This window comes from Gavialis gangeticus, unplaced genomic scaffold (genome assembly GCF_001723915.1).
Source record: "Gavialis gangeticus isolate Ggan-Ray unplaced genomic scaffold, GavGan_comp1, whole genome shotgun sequence".
NCBI lineage: Eukaryota > Metazoa > Chordata > Crocodylia > Gavialidae > Gavialis > Gavialis gangeticus.
Genome location: NW_017728995.1, coordinates 3,001,718 through 3,017,402, shown reverse-complemented (window position 1 = coordinate 3,017,402; position 15,685 = coordinate 3,001,718). Strand labels below are relative to the sequence as shown.

Here is a 15,685-nt window from a genome sequence, read left to right as displayed (position 1 = left end):
GATCAAAGGCTTTTTTGAAGTCAAGATATATGACATCAATCTCTTCTCCCTTGTCCAGGTGATAGGTCACCAAGTCATAGAAGGAAATGAGATTGGTCAAGCAAGACCTACCCACAACAAACCCATGCTGGCTATCCCTTAGGATGTTGAGAGATCCTGAAGGTGAACAGTTTATCCAGGTCTCACTTCATTTTAGCAATGGAGTAAGAATAGTTTCAATAAACATACCAGATAATCTCAAGTGTGATCAGAATACTCGGCTATCTAAAATAGGTGATGAAGTCCAGGAAGAAGAGTATCTGAATAACTATGACTTGTTTTCTCTCTCTCTCTCCTGCTTTCTTTGTGTGTCCATCATAAATAACTTCCAAACATTTGCACGAATAAGAAAATGCGGCCTATTCAGAATAAAATCAAGTTGACCACACATAAGGAATGCTATTAAGTTGCCTGATCAAGAGAAACCATTTAGTGTGATCCGTTGTTTTATATACAGTGAGTGACAAAGCTGTCATTGCACACACCACCAAGACATACAGACATATGTCAGATAGACATCACCAGTTCATCAGTCAACTTGTGGAGCTCCCTGTGAGCATAAATGAATGTTCTCCATCTTAAAAGCAGCATTAGCACCTCCTCCACCATGTTATTGTTAGAACCCATGGTCAAATGGACATCCATATCACATAAGCCATGCTGCTAGGCAGATGACTGTCTTGTCAGATCCATCATGAAAATCCAGTTTACTCCAAAACAGCAAAAACAGCAATGCAGAGGACTCTCAACACATGATTTCTTCAAGATTAGAAAGTTCATAAGGATCTTCAACAGTGTCTCTATGAAAAACTCTCTGCCCTATCCAAAAATGATGGCAACATTGAGGAATTCTGGAAGGGGATTAAAACTGCCTGTGCTGACTTCATTGTCTATACCAGTGGTCTCCACACTTTTTTGATCGTGCACCCCTATCAGTAAAAAAATTTTGAGTGCACACCCTCAATATATGTATATTTATATAAAATAAATATAAATAGAAGTTCTAATATTTTCTTCCCACACCCCAATGGATCATCTTGCGCACCCCCTGGGGTGTGTGTACCCCACTTTAGAGACCACTGGTCTATACCACCTGTTGACACCAAGACTAGTTCAATGAAAGTAATGCCAAGATTCAAGCCCTCCTCTATGGGCTCATTATGCTTGGCAAGATGACACCTCATCCTCAGCAGAAGGAGATGTATTAGTTCCTCAAAGCTGAAGCTCAAAGAAGGATATGGGAAATCAAAAATCCATGGTGGCAAGATAAAGCCAAAGAGATCCATCTCTATGCTAATAAACATGATAAGCATAGTTTTTTTACAAGCAATGAAAGCCATCCATGGCTCAGCTTCCCACAGTTCTACTTTCCTGCAATTGCAGGATGGCTCAGAGATCCTCAAAGACAGCGAATCTATCCAAGCGAGATGTAAAAAGCACTGTGAGGCACTTCTGAACTGTGTGTCAGTTGTGATGGATACCACCACCAAGTCCATCTCCCAACACCCTGAAAAGGGGGATCCCTTGCCAGCCCTCCAGCCTAGAAGAAGTCTAGTGTGCCCACCAAGGAAACCAAGAACAACAAGGCTACTGGACCAGGTGGCATACCTGATGAAATCTACAAGGTTGGTTGTGAGGAACTGGTACTGAGACTCCATGAATTTATTCTTCAAATTTGGAATAATGAAGAAACCCCTGGGGACCTAAGGAATGCCAACACTGTGACTATCTTCAAGAAAGGAGATAAGTCTGTGCATGGGAACTATCAAGGAATCATTCTCCTTTCCACAGCAGAGAAAACTCTCTCCTATATCTTTTTGAACTGTCGTCTTCCTGCTGAGGAAGTCCTGCCAGAATCTCACATGGCATCAGACCACCCTGTTGGACAACTGACATGATCTTTGTTGTCTGCCAGATCCAAGAAAATTGTCAGGAACAACATCAGGATCTGTATATAACCTTCATTGACCTTACTAAGGCTGTTGATTCTGTCAAAGCCTTGTGGAAAGTACTGGCCATGTTTGGATGTCCTGAAAAGTATATCAAGGTCCTGAGGCTTCTCCATAGACTAGGACCATTCTATGCAGTGGATCAGAGATGGATCCATTTGTCATCCAAATTGGGGTCAAGCAAGGATGTATCATCGCCCCAACTTTGTCCTCCATGTATTTGAGTGTCATCCTTTTTCTCATTAAGGACCGTCTTCCTTCCAGAATTTACATTGAATACTGAACAAAGGGAGGCCTTTTCAACCTTGGATGTTTTTGGTCAAAGACCAAAGTACTTGGAACAACCACCCTTGACATTCAATTTGCTGATGACTGTGTGCCATCCTTGTACACACTGAGCAAAACCTCTAGACTGTGCTGGATCTCTGTGGAGAGGCCTACCGAACTTTGCACCTCTCTTGACACCGAGAAGACTAAAGTGCTCTATCAGCCTGTTCTGGGCTATGAATGTGATCCCCAATCTCCAAATTACCATCAAGGGAAAAACCCTAGAGCACTTCCCCTATCTTAGCGGCCATCATCCTCAGAGAGTGAACATTGTGGAGATCCAGTGCTTAAGTGTCTCCTTTGGGAAGTTGCTTCGGCATGTCTTCATTCATCATGATCTCTGAAAAGACAGCAAGATTCAGATCTACAAAGCCATCATCATCCTCACTCTCTTCTACTACAGATATGAAATGTGAGTAACCTATCATCAACATATCAAGAGACTGGAGAGATATTACTAATGATGCCTCTGGAAAATCCTCCACATCAAATGGGAAGATCGCTGCAAGAATGCATCCTTGCTGAAGCAAATGTTACCGGCACTGAGTCAGTGATTCTCAAGCATCAGCTTTGCTGGACCAGTCATTCTGTGAGGATGTCAGACTCCCAACTCCCAGAACAGGTGCTCAACTCTCAGCTTAATAGTAGTCTGAGATCTCATGGTGGTCATAGGAAATGCTACAAGGTAGACTTGCACATTTTTAAAAAGGACTGTAATGTTATCTTATTTGAACTCTTAGGGCTTTTTAACTGTTACTTTGTAGATAAATGAGTCACTATTTAACAATACCAGAATGAGGGAGGATTATCATGGCCTTGGTCTTTAGTATATACACTTGATAGATCATTTTAGTTCTGTCATTTTAGCTTATGATAAAAAATAACTGTTTGAAAAGTTGGTCAAGGTGACTCATACGTCAACTAAAGGACACCAGAAACCTCCTGCAATTAGGATACTTTTAATTTAAGTGCTTGCAATGGCAATATAATGGACATATTTAAAGGGTACAAGGACAAAAAAATGGAGCTGTTGCAATCTCCCAGAGCTAAGGGCTGAATCTAGCATGGGGCTGAGTACCTTTTGAGAGATGTTTAACTCACACTTATTCTTGCAAGTGCCTCTACTAATTTCAAATGCAGCATCATGCACATTGGGACACTTATGTGAGTAAAGCAGTGAGCTGCAAAATCAGACTGCTAGTTGATAAGAATTAAGAGATCTCTGGATTTGCAAAACACCTTACAGGATCAGGCCTTAAGGGATTGTATAGTCTCATCATATGATATGGGTCCATTTTACATTGATGACAGAGACAGTAGTACAGTTGCAGATTTTTCATGAGGTGTTTAGAACCTGTTGTACAGTTCCTAAGGAAACATCGCTGATGATTCCATAATTAGTACTGACAGGGTTTTTGAGGAAGGAATGTACTGTTGTTATAATTTATCAGTCCTGCCAATACAATTACAGACACAGTAGCAACAAAGTATATTCTAAATGTCATAATCTGATTTAAATTCCCTGTTATTCTCAATCTCTAAAAATAGCTCAATTATACTCTTTACTAAATAGGGAGCTATCTGTTGGGAATGTGGTGATGGAGAAATCTATTTTTCCTATTATTTACTGATATATGTTGCACAATATATAGTACCTTTTTCATTACTTCTCTGTGCATCCACAAATTGGGTTATACCCACTTTAATACCCCACATTAATACCCTTCTATACTGTGAAGTGACTTTAATATGAGACCTGTTTTGTATCAAAAATGCTAGTTTTATGCTTTTTAAAAATGTTGGTAATCCATTTGAATTTCAGCCAACATTTGAGGAGGTTGATATTTGCATATCACAAATGCATAATGAAACTAAAGCAGAACTGTTGATTTAAAGCAGGGGTGTCAAAGATATGGCCCACAAGCTGATTGTATCTGCCTCCACAGCCCTACCATCTGGTCTGCAGTCCCACCTGAGGGTCTCGGACTTATGCACTGGCCTGGCCCTGGCTTCACATACTGCATGCAGCCCATGGAGCTGATTTGGGGCACATGCTTTATGTGGTGTCCTTGCTGGACTGGCCCTGCATGCTGGATCCAGGGTTGGTCTGGTGAGAGCTCACAGACCAGCCCTTTGTACTGGATCCAACATTCACCAGGCCAGTCTGTGGGCCTGATCCAATCTGCAGACCAACCACTTGCCTTTCAAACAGCCCGTGGTCTAGCTCTGCATCATTCACACAGCCTGCAAGGCTGGAGGAGGTTGATAGAAAAACAGCTGCTTTAAAGCTTCTTGTGCCAACAGAGGGGACAGAAAAGACTTGAATCATTATTAGCTCTTTTTCCAATGATGCATATATTGTAATGGTGGGGGAAAAATCCCCTAAATATGTTGGCCTCAAATAGAGTGAAGCAGAGGGAAAGTTAGTTATTAAAAAGGGAGGAGTTTGATAGAAAATATTTTTAAATGCTCCAAATCTATGGTGTTTGTGCTATCATCCAGAAATAAAAACAACAGCAGATCTCCAGGAGGACCCCTGTGTGTTAACTATGGTTACAGGAATGTAGGTTGTAGCAGTGTTGGTCTAAGGACATTGGCAGACAAGGTTCTTTGGGTAAATCCAATATCTTTTATTAGACCAACTCATATAGTTGGAAAAAAATATTCTTTCAAGCTTTTGGGTACAAATACCCTTTGTCAGGCTGAGGAACTGTCTGTGGATGGTCTGTGCTCTTCCTGGATGGAGTAGTAAAGCAGCCGGAGGCCAGTACCTATGCAAGAAAGCCAGTCAATGAAAATGTAAATTGAGGTGGTCAGTAGGTGAGACAACTGGAGGGGGCGGGGAAAGAGAATGAATCTAGCTGTAGTGAATGGATGAGGGTGGGGGGAAAGGAATGAGAATAGCTGGTAAAAAGTGGAGAGTATACCCGGGGAGTCAGATGTTAGGCAGGTTATAATGTGTTATAAATCCAGTGTCTATATTTAGCCCATGATTTTTTGTATCCAGTTGGTTGATAAAGTGAAGTTCTTAGGCTTATCTATAACAGGTGTTTTGTAAATTCCCTATGAGCATTAGAACTGAGAGATTGGAGAGAGAGTGGTTTTTTTGTGAGAAATATGCCCCCACACATAATTGGGTATTCTTCTCTTTGATAGACTTTCAATGTGTGTTCATTCTGATACGCAGTTGTTGTTTGGTCTCTCCTACATATTTTCCACCAGGGCATCTGGTGCACTGGATGAGTTATATTACATTTCTGGAGGTGCAGCTGTAAGATCCAGGAAAGTTGATGGATCTGTTTTGGGGGGCGGTGGAGAGATGTTGACAGGTTTTACATTTCTTGTCATGGTATGGTCTGAAACCATTCGGTATGTTTTGGGCCATAGGAAGTTTGCTTCTGGTGATGTGGTAGGTGGGGTTCAGTGCTTGTTTGAAGGCTAGGATGGGTGGTTCTGGGAAGATCTCTTTAAGAACTGGGTCTCCTTGTAGTATGGGCTGCAACTGTTTGAGTATTTTCCGTATAGGTTCCAGGGAGGAATAGTATATCATAACCAGAGGTATGGGATTCATGGGGGGTTTTCTTCTGTACTGCAGCAATTCTTCATGTGGTATCCAGGTGTGATCTCTCTCACTGGAGGAGTGTCCGTGTTGTGCCCACGTTGAGTGAAAGCCTTTTTGAGATTTGTGAGGTGACAATCACAAGTGTTCTGCTCAGTGCGAATTCAGAGGTATCAGAGGGCTTGACTTTATATTACAGCTTTCTTGGTGTGTTTAGGGTAATTGCTGGTTCTGTGAAGATTTATATAAGTTGGTCCGTGGGTTTCTTGTATATGGTGGTCTGTATTTTACCATTCTGGATTGTGACCATCGTGTTTAAAAAGTGAATGTTGGCGTATTCCAGAGATAGTCTGATGGAGGGGTGATGCATGTTGAATTCCTGATGGAAATCAGAGTTTGCAAGTTTTCAGTCCAAATGACGATGTCATTAATATATCTTAAGTATAGCAAGGGTTTGAATGTGCAGTCTTTGAGGAATTTTTCTTCCAGGTGGCTCATGAAAAGCTTGGCATACTGTGGGGCCATTTTGGTGCCCATGGTCTGCAGGAAGTGTTGGTTATTGAAAGTGAAGTTGTTGTGTGTGAGAATGAAGTGTCTAAGTTCAGTAATATATTTGGGTCTGTACTCTGAGTTGCAATCTTGCTCTTGGAGGTATGTAAGGCAGGTTTGGATTGCCATTCTGGTGTGGGATGTTGATATATAGACTGGTAACATCCATGGTAGCTAGGCGGATGTTACTGAGAATGTGGTCTATGTTTAAGTTTTCATAAAAAGTCTGTTGTGTCTGGGACAAAACTCACTCTTTGGGTGGCAAGAGCTTTTATGATTCATTCAGTTACACCTGGTTTTTCCTCAGTTGGGGTTCCTTGGTTGGATGTGATAGTTCTGCCAACGTTCCCTTGTCTGTGGATTTTAGGGAGCAGGTAAAAAGTCCCTGGGATGGGTAGTGAGGGGATCAAGTTCTGTATTTCTTCTTGTAGTTCTGATGGAAATGATTTGATAGTAGTTTTGAGTTTCAAGGTGAAAAGGAGAGTAAGATCATCCTCTACTTTTTTGTAGTAGGTGTTGTTAGAGAGTTGTCTGTTGGCTTCTTTTATATAGTTTTCACAGTTAAGGATAACTATAGTTCCTCCTTTATCTGCTGGTTTTATTACTATCTGGTGGTTAGATCTTAGGGATTCTATGGCCCTTCTCTCTGAAAGGGAGAGGTTGTTACGGTGGTCTGTGTTGTTGATTATTTCATTCTTTCCCTGAAGCAGTCAATATAACAGTCAAGGTTTGAATTTTGTCCACTATGAGGTATCCAGTCTGATGTTTTTTGGGGGTTGATCTTTTCCTTAATGTTATCAAAGGTTGAAGTGTTGCTGGAAGTGGATTCATTTTGGTTGTGGAAATATTCTTTGAGGCAGGGGCAGTGGAAGAGTTCTTCTAGTTCTCTACATTAAATTATTTTATTAGGGTGATTTCCTGAACAGAAATTCTATGGTTAGTAATGTTTACCTTAAATCTTCATCCCTGAGTATGACTTTTCACATCTTTATTTTCACCAGTATTTGACTTGATTAAAAATAAATAAATCTTCTGCTCTTTCCTTTCATACTTGCAATATATTGTAAGTCTAAAAGGTTCTAAAGACCTTTTAAAACAATACGTATATCCTTCTTTCCACATTTAAATCTCATGACTAATCCCTGTTATGCCACTGTGGGATCAACTTTCTCTTTAGTCTGTTGCATAGAACTCGATACAACTCTTCAAAACTACTCTTTTCTGAGCTGAAAACATGAATTTAAAATTAAAATATTAAGAGAATGAAATACTATCATTAAAGTGTGTTAATACTCATGTTAACAAAAGCTATCACCCAATTCTCAGACTACTGTAGTTTTCTGACCAAGAACAATTTATCTGGGTCATTTAATCACATTCATAAGACTATAAAACACTTGAGAACCAAATACAGGCATTTCATTTGTTTTAATATAGTGTATCCAGAAAACAATATCACCAAAAACCCTTGTTCCTTGCTTGTTTTGATTATTTAACTCATAGCCACAATTTCCCTTCCTCTCCCTAATTATACTTCAGATGAATTTTCACTCTCTTGTAGTTCTTTCCCTCTTCAGATTTGGAGCACAATCTGGTATCTGTAATAGAGAGCCAAGGGCTCCTAGTACTTTAAGGGAAAGACTGCATCAGAAAGAACGCCAGGTACTTGAACAGGGCTTAAGTGCAGGAGGGAAGGCATAGTAAGCTGCCCTTTAAGGAGGGGACAAACCTGTATCTGGTTAAGAGGACACCTGACTGAAGGGAGAGGAGCTCGGGGGATATAAACCTGGGTTCTTGAGACAGAGGTAGTGGAGCCTGGAACCCCACTGAGAGAGGAGCTCTTGCTGGCTCAGACTGGTGGGGAGAGGAAGCTGCAGGCCATGGCCAGTATCCCAAAGGCAGAGGGAGCCAGAGAATTGGAAGGTGCCCTGGCAGCACTATGATGATGTGAAGAGGGAGATTTTTGGTTTAAAGTGGCTGCTTGTGTTTTTGTTCTAGTTTTAGACCACAGGACCAGTTGTGGCTTTTAGCAATGGATTGGAGGCCAGATATGCTGTGGGGGCACCCAACATAGAGCTGTTCCTGGGTCTGGCACCCAATGGGCTGCATGGGGAGAAGCCCAAACACTTTAGAATGAAGCAGAACTGAGACCCTGGAAGCCAGGGAGGCTGAGACAAGGTGTAATATAGGGCTGAGGGGCCTGGAGACCAAGGTATCCAGAACAGGCTGAGGCCAAGACAGCTGGGCCTGAATCAGCAGGCCAGGGCTGGAAGTCCATAGCCACAGCAGAGGGGGGCTAAAGCTAAGAAGGCTGTGGCTTCTACAAAAGAACTAAACTGTAAATGGAGTAACATTTGTGAGGCATGGGCTTGGCTGTAGGGATGAAAGGAAGCCATGGTTAAAAGCCCTAACTAAGGCCTAAAAAAGGACCAGTTAGGCCATAAGTGGCTTACAGTGCAAGTTAGGCACCAGTAGGTCCATCAGTTATGTGAGAAGCACCTGTGAGGAACTGCGTGGTTTTGGCTAGTGAGCAGAGGACCCAGCAACCATAAGAAGCAACTAGGGGAAACGCCAGTGAGGGCACTCCAGGATTCAGGGACAGCCCCTCTATTAATATCTAAGAAGCATCAAGGTGTGTCAGGTGAGATAAACAAGAGGGGCTTATATAGAAAACCAGGAGTGTGGGCTGGAGTAGGGTGGTCCTAGGACCCACCACAGCCACCCCAAAGGCCCATCCTGTTATAGTATCCTCTTTCTGAAAAAGCACCCATTGACTCCCTACCACTCTTCTCTCATATGTTTACAAGGCTTGCTTTTAACTATGGGATTCTTTTTCCAACTCCAATCTGGATTTGTTCCTAATTCATTTCCATCCTGTCTGCTCCCCTGAAGCTCTTCTCTCACCAAAGTTTTAAAGTATTCCTTCCTAGCCAAATCTCAGGTCCTACATGCTTATCTTTTCAGTCTCTTTGCTGTGCTGTCATGCTTGATCCTCCTTTTCATTCTTGGCATCTTATCATTGTGGATTTCAGAACATCATCCTCTCCTATGCCTACAATTCGAGTCATCGCTCTTTCATCTCTTTCCAAGGGGTTTCTTTACTCAGAAAAGAAGGGGAGGGGTTATATAATCTAATCACATGTTTTTTAGTTACATTCTTCATGCTAATTGCTATTATTTATTTATAAAGGTAAATTAATATACAAACAGGAAGTTTTGAATATCCATAAAGGAAAAAGAACTTCAATAAACCAAGTAAATAGTTATGGTATAGTCTCATTGCACATCACCTGCAATGACCCTTTAATCTATAATTAAGTATTTTAAATCTTTTCTGAACTCCATCTCTCTATCTGGTCCTGTATCTCACAGTGTGTCTCTAATACCACTTCCTAGCTGCTGAAATGTCTTAGCATGGACAAGATTGATGCTCATCTTCTGTCACAGCAGAATGCACCACCATCACTCAGGTCCTTAACCTATTCATTGCTCTTAATATTGAGAGATTAATACCTTTTTAGACCACAGAGTTTCTTTTATATTATGTCTAACAATGTGTAATTCATGAGCATGACCTGGTTTAAAGGGGTATGCAGCTGACATGCAATGAGACTATGCCATACATATTTACATGGCTTACTGATGCTGTTATTCTTTTATGGATATTCATTATTAGCTGGTAGTGTCCTATCTGTATACAGGCAGTCCTTGGACTTAGGACATAATTGATTCCTGAAAAGCGCATCTTGCAACATTTTGACTTAACTCAGAACCGATTTTTCCCATTGGAACAATGTTATAAATGGGGGATTGGTTCCTGAACCAAGGCCCAATACCCTGTTTTCACCAAAAATAACCCAGAATTTTTTACTCAGTCAATTATAGATGAATAATCTAGCTACATTAATGTATTTGTATTGTAAATAGCAATCATATTGATTTGGAAGGATTTTTTTTATTTTAAAGTCCAAAAAGACTTTGCTGGACGTTTTGAAAGGCTCTTGATTGGACTTTTTGAAGGGTTCTTGGCTTGAATCTTCTCGGGAGTCTTGGTTGCAGGGTCTTCTTGAGTCTTGTCAGCTTTCTTAAAGAAAGTGTCCAAGAAGGTTTGGACAGATGTTCTCCAGGGAGATGGGCAATGCAGTGAACTTGTTTGCTGGCATGGCGTCGGATCAAGAATTGTAGAGTTGAAACTGATGTCAGAAAGTTGAAACATGGTGTCAATTTATAAATATTGTAAGTGTGAAACATTGTAACTCAAAACGTTGTAAGTAGAGGACTGCCTATATCACTTTACCTTATCAATAAATAATAGTAATAGCATTTGACACTTACACAGGAACTCAGAAATCACCTATGTCCCATGTTTGAGTACTTAATTAAAGGCACAATCCTGGCAAGTGCTGACACCCACCATCTCCCCTTGACATCTACTGTAAATATCGAATACTCTAATCCTAGAGAAGAAATGGAGAGAAGTCACAACTATAAGTCAAAGAACTGTATGAACGGTTACTTACAGGATATGCCAACTCTGCCATGGCTGAAGACAGGTATCCCTACAGCATTATACCATGACTAATTCATTGTGTGCTATCTTTGTGCTGTGCAGTCAGAGAAATATGGATATGCTGTTAGTCACATATTTGCCTGCTATGCCACTGACTACTGAAACTGTGATATCTCTTATTGGATTCCCTTCTCCATTTAGTAAGGGACCTTCACTTTCCATAGTCTTCTTCTTTCTTTTAACATATTTTTACAATACCATTTATGTCCCTTTGCTAGTTACCTCTCAATTTGTACTTTGGCTTTCCTGATTTTTTTTTCCCCCTACTTAACTATATTATACTCTTATACTCATCCTTAGTAATGTGGCCTGTATTTCTATATAATTGGTGAGGATTTTTGTGGGTAAAATTATTTTTGAACTAACTGCAGAGTTGGAAGGAATATAGAGGCTTTTGGGTACTGAGTAGCCTTCCTCAGGTCTGTGGATACTTAATACTTGAAAGCATGTCTCTATCCCTCTCACTTATATAGGTGTTTCCATAAAAGATATCAAAGAAAAATCTTTATCTATTGCATATTTTCTTTACCATCACAGCTATATCACTCGAGCAGTATGTATTTCTATATTCTCATTGTAGAAGTAGATGCTTTTGAAATCGTTTAATGGATCAATTCTCTCAGTAACTTCAGTTCAAGGCTTTTTCAGTGTTAATGGCCAAATTAGATTTTTTTTTCTTTTAAATAGCATACTGTACTTGCCAAGTCCTAATATCTTTTTCTATTGTTCCAAAGTAGCAATAATGCTATGCCAAATAAAGCAAATTCTGTTTAATGGCAAGGAAATGCTGAATCCTACTTGAGTTTCAGACATGTGCCATGGAACACTTAAACTACCACAGAAATTGTGTAGGACTACTGCAGGCAGCTGGCGTGTAAGTCAGCCTGCCCTATCCTTCAATGAGATTTGATCCAAAGAGCTTGGATCCAAGTGTCACCCCCCAACAGCAGAGATGACCATGTTCTAAACCATATCTACTAGCTGTTCTCCCACATTCCTGAAAAAACACGTGGAATTGTGGAACAAAGATATTATTTGATTTCCACAGTAATATCACATTTATTTAAATGTATTATTTTTTTAATTCAAAACCTAGCTTAGATTATTGGCAAAATTAAAGACACACTCAAATCAAAAATAAAAATCAGCCATTGCTCTGACCTTGAGTAAGAAACAGAAAGTATATTTATTCCACATGATAATAAACGTAAATGTTAAACACAAAAGCCTTTTCCATGACAGCCCATGAGTATTGATTATATTCCACCATCTTCATAAGCCTGTGCAAAATCACAGGCCATTTTAGAGGCAACTTTTATTTTTTTTGTTGATATCTTTTTAGCCTACTGCGCATTAAGCATCACTTTAAAAGTGTGCGCTTATGCTACTGTGCATTAGGGCAGCTTAATTTATTTAGTACCTCACATTGGAGGTACTAAATTTAATACGCATTAGGAAAAACATATTAATGAACATGTAGATGCAGCCAGAGAAACTGTGTTGCCGTGTTTAAAAACAATAATCTCCTTGGTGTAAATATTTTGTGGAGGGCATGAAGAACTCGTAGAAGAGTATAAACACTGTTGCCTTGAGCCTCTTCACATCAAGGTTAATAAAAAGGGGTCTGGCTAAGGCTGGCTGGGACCTAAAGGTATCAGAGTTTGTGCCCCCTCCCACCTCCTTACCTCTAATATTTTAGCCACAATACATAGACTCTTCCTCTCTCAGGTGGATTCTTTTCTTCCTGCCATTTCTGGGTTCTTAAGCTTCTTCACTTAAGAGAAAGATCATCCTGTCCTGGCAATGATAACTTTGCAGTCAATTGCTCTGCTTCTACTTTATTGCTCCATTCAGGCTTATATCATTAGGCCCAGATCTCCCAAGAATCCTGTTTAACCCATCCTTTACTTAATTGTCTCAACTGATGGACAGAAGACTGCTGGATCATCACTCAGCATTAAGTGGTACCCACATGCTGCTATAGATGTACATCATTCATGCTTTCATTTTGAATTGACTGCACTGCATTAAAGCCGGCTATCTCCTTAGTGACTATATATTTGAGCTCTCAAGGGATTAACACATGGCTTTTAAAACTGGTGTTTCAGGGGCTTATTTCAGAGACCTGTTCTAAAAATATACTGAAAAGAATCACTAGCATATATAATCTTTTTATAATCTCTGGAATTTATCTAAGAGAACCTGAGATTAAGGAGGAAATGCTCCTACTAGAGTGCAAACATGAATGGATGCTTTGTTTTTTGCTCAAAGTACTTAAGACCAATGCTGATTGTGATTTTTAATTTAATATATTTTAAAGGGGAAGAAAAGTAGCACTGATTTAAAATTAAAACACACAAGGTATATTCAAAAATAAAAATCATTCTCTTAGTTTCTTCACATAATGTTTCAATTCATTACTTTAATTTTTAATAGGAGAAAAATTGAGAAATCAAATTCAAATTTAAAAAAAACAAAAAATGCATGCATATGCACTATGTATGATTATATATGAAAGGACTCCCTGATCATTTGGTCCAAAGTGACTTGTTTTAGAATAATGCTCACACATAGACCTAACTTCTTCCAAAGTCCTTGGTATTCAATATTGCACTGGCTAAAAAACTGTAATCAAGTATTGTTTGTGGAAAAAAATATTTTTAAAATGCATTTTGTTCAGGTAGTGAATTTACGCCTTAGTAAAATATAGAATGAGATGTGAACTATTGTCATATAACAAAACAGCCTAAAACCTCAAGAAAATTCATACTTGGAGTTGTACCAAGAATGACTTTACATAATATCTGGAGCACTACAGATTACTTGCATAATTGTATGTCTCTGTTGCTACTTAGTATTTACAGATAAACCACATAATATCTACCAATCTTCAGTAATCCCTTATCAAATTTTACAACTAATTAAACACAAAAGGACTTGCAGTCTTATAAAATGACCTTTAGCACATTAATTGTGTTCTAATATTTTTACTCATAAACTAATAGCAATTATTATTCTTTTTTTTAATTGTCTTTTACAATTTAGCATTGAATGTTAAAGCTTTAGCCTAGTGTCTATGACTTGGCAGGGAATTCAAAATTACAAAAATCATCCTGTATATTCCTCAACCACATTTGCTGTGTATTACTTTTCACTTGCACATCCCACTTAAACCCTTATTTTTAAGAGTAAGTAATGGCCTTATTTATATAGGCACATGACTGTGAAGCAAGAGAGCTGATAAATATTAATTGCTTTCAGAGTCTTATTAACCTGACTTACTAGTATACATCTCAAATCTTGCTCATCTTCACAATATCTCAGATTTCTGCATAAATTTCCTTTTTGCTAGAAATCATGCATTGTGCTTCCCTATGATTTTTAGTAAGATTACAAAAATGTCTAGGACTTGCTTTCAATGATTCTGAAGACACAAAGCATCAGAAGTGTCCTACTTTTGGTATGAAATATAGTAACATGGTACATGGACCACGAGACACAACCTATTGCTTTGATGTAATGGCAGAGTAGTGAAGGAGAGAACTGGCGAGATTTCGGAACTATGCTTGCAAAAGCAATCTTTAGCATAAACTGTTTATCTTTTAGTATGCTCTAATCTTTATAATAGCAGTTATGATAGCAGTTATAATAGCAGACACATCTAATCAATAGTTCAAAGCGCCTATTAAGAAGCTTCCTCACTTGCAAAATGGCTTGCGTCTTTAGAGCTTGTAAACCCTCTTTTGATTAGAAATATTAAGAATAGCCAAGTGGCAGAGATGAGTAGATTATAGGTGCTGAATTTTATCAAAAGCATCTTGGATAAATGGCTTCTGGCCCTTTGTGGGTACATGAAGAGCATGGCATAAGGAGCCCTTCTTCTCAGTTCCCCCTGTTTGTAAGCACTAAGCATAACCACAGTCTTTACTACAATCCATGTTGCCTTCTCCCCTGTCCATGAGCCACTCAAGGATCCAAACTCCAAGGACAGACACTTGAGAGCAGGCAGCATGCTATGGCATACTTCTCTGGCTCCAACAAGGAATGCACTTTGTCCACTCCCAACAGTGTGCTCAGGAGCCCTAGGTTAAGTCCTCATGGGCCAAGCAAACTTGCACCATCCCCAGTTATACTAGCAAATAAATTGTTTCATGTGCTCCATAATGTGTACTGTTTGGCTTTTCTTGCTTTTTTTTTTGTGAATGTGCATAAGGCAGATAGAGTTGCTATGGGAGAGCTCAAATTTTGGGGATATTCATGTCTGAATTTGTAAAATTATTACTCTAGTATGGAGCACTTTAGTTAATAGCTAGTAACTAGTATAGTTTCCTCTACTTTAATGTACAGTGTCCTTGAGTTTTAAACAAAATCCCAAGCATACCTTTTGCTTTATCTTAATTTTCAACTATCAGTGACAAGAACTTAGTTTGAAAACCAAGAAGTTATTAAACATGTTGATGTCTTGAATAGATTATTCTTAAATATTTATGCTGTTACATAAATCACAAATGTTGCTCTCCCAGCAAGTAGAGGAAGCGTGTTAACAAGTGACTAGCATGATATGCAATTTGGTGTTGTGTGCCTTGGTAAAGAACTTGGTGTTTAGTGGTATATTCTAGAAATCTGGCATTTTGTTAGGATTCACTGATAATGATGATGCAAGAATTGATCACCTTTTTTCTGACATGATCC

The 15,685-nt window shown here is 39.3% G+C and overlaps 1 long non-coding RNA gene across 1 annotated transcript in view; it reads left to right on the top strand.

The window, feature by feature from the left end:
• Positions 1 to 12,886, top strand: part of LOC109287812 — a 27,775-nt gene extending 14,889 nt beyond the window's left edge. Inside the window, exon 3 of the long non-coding RNA XR_002094958.1 lies at positions 12,722 to 12,886. This is a non-coding gene — a long non-coding RNA (uncharacterized LOC109287812). The remainder of the gene's footprint in view (positions 1 to 12,721) is intronic.
• The last annotated feature ends 2,799 nt before the right edge of the window (positions 12,887 to 15,685 follow it).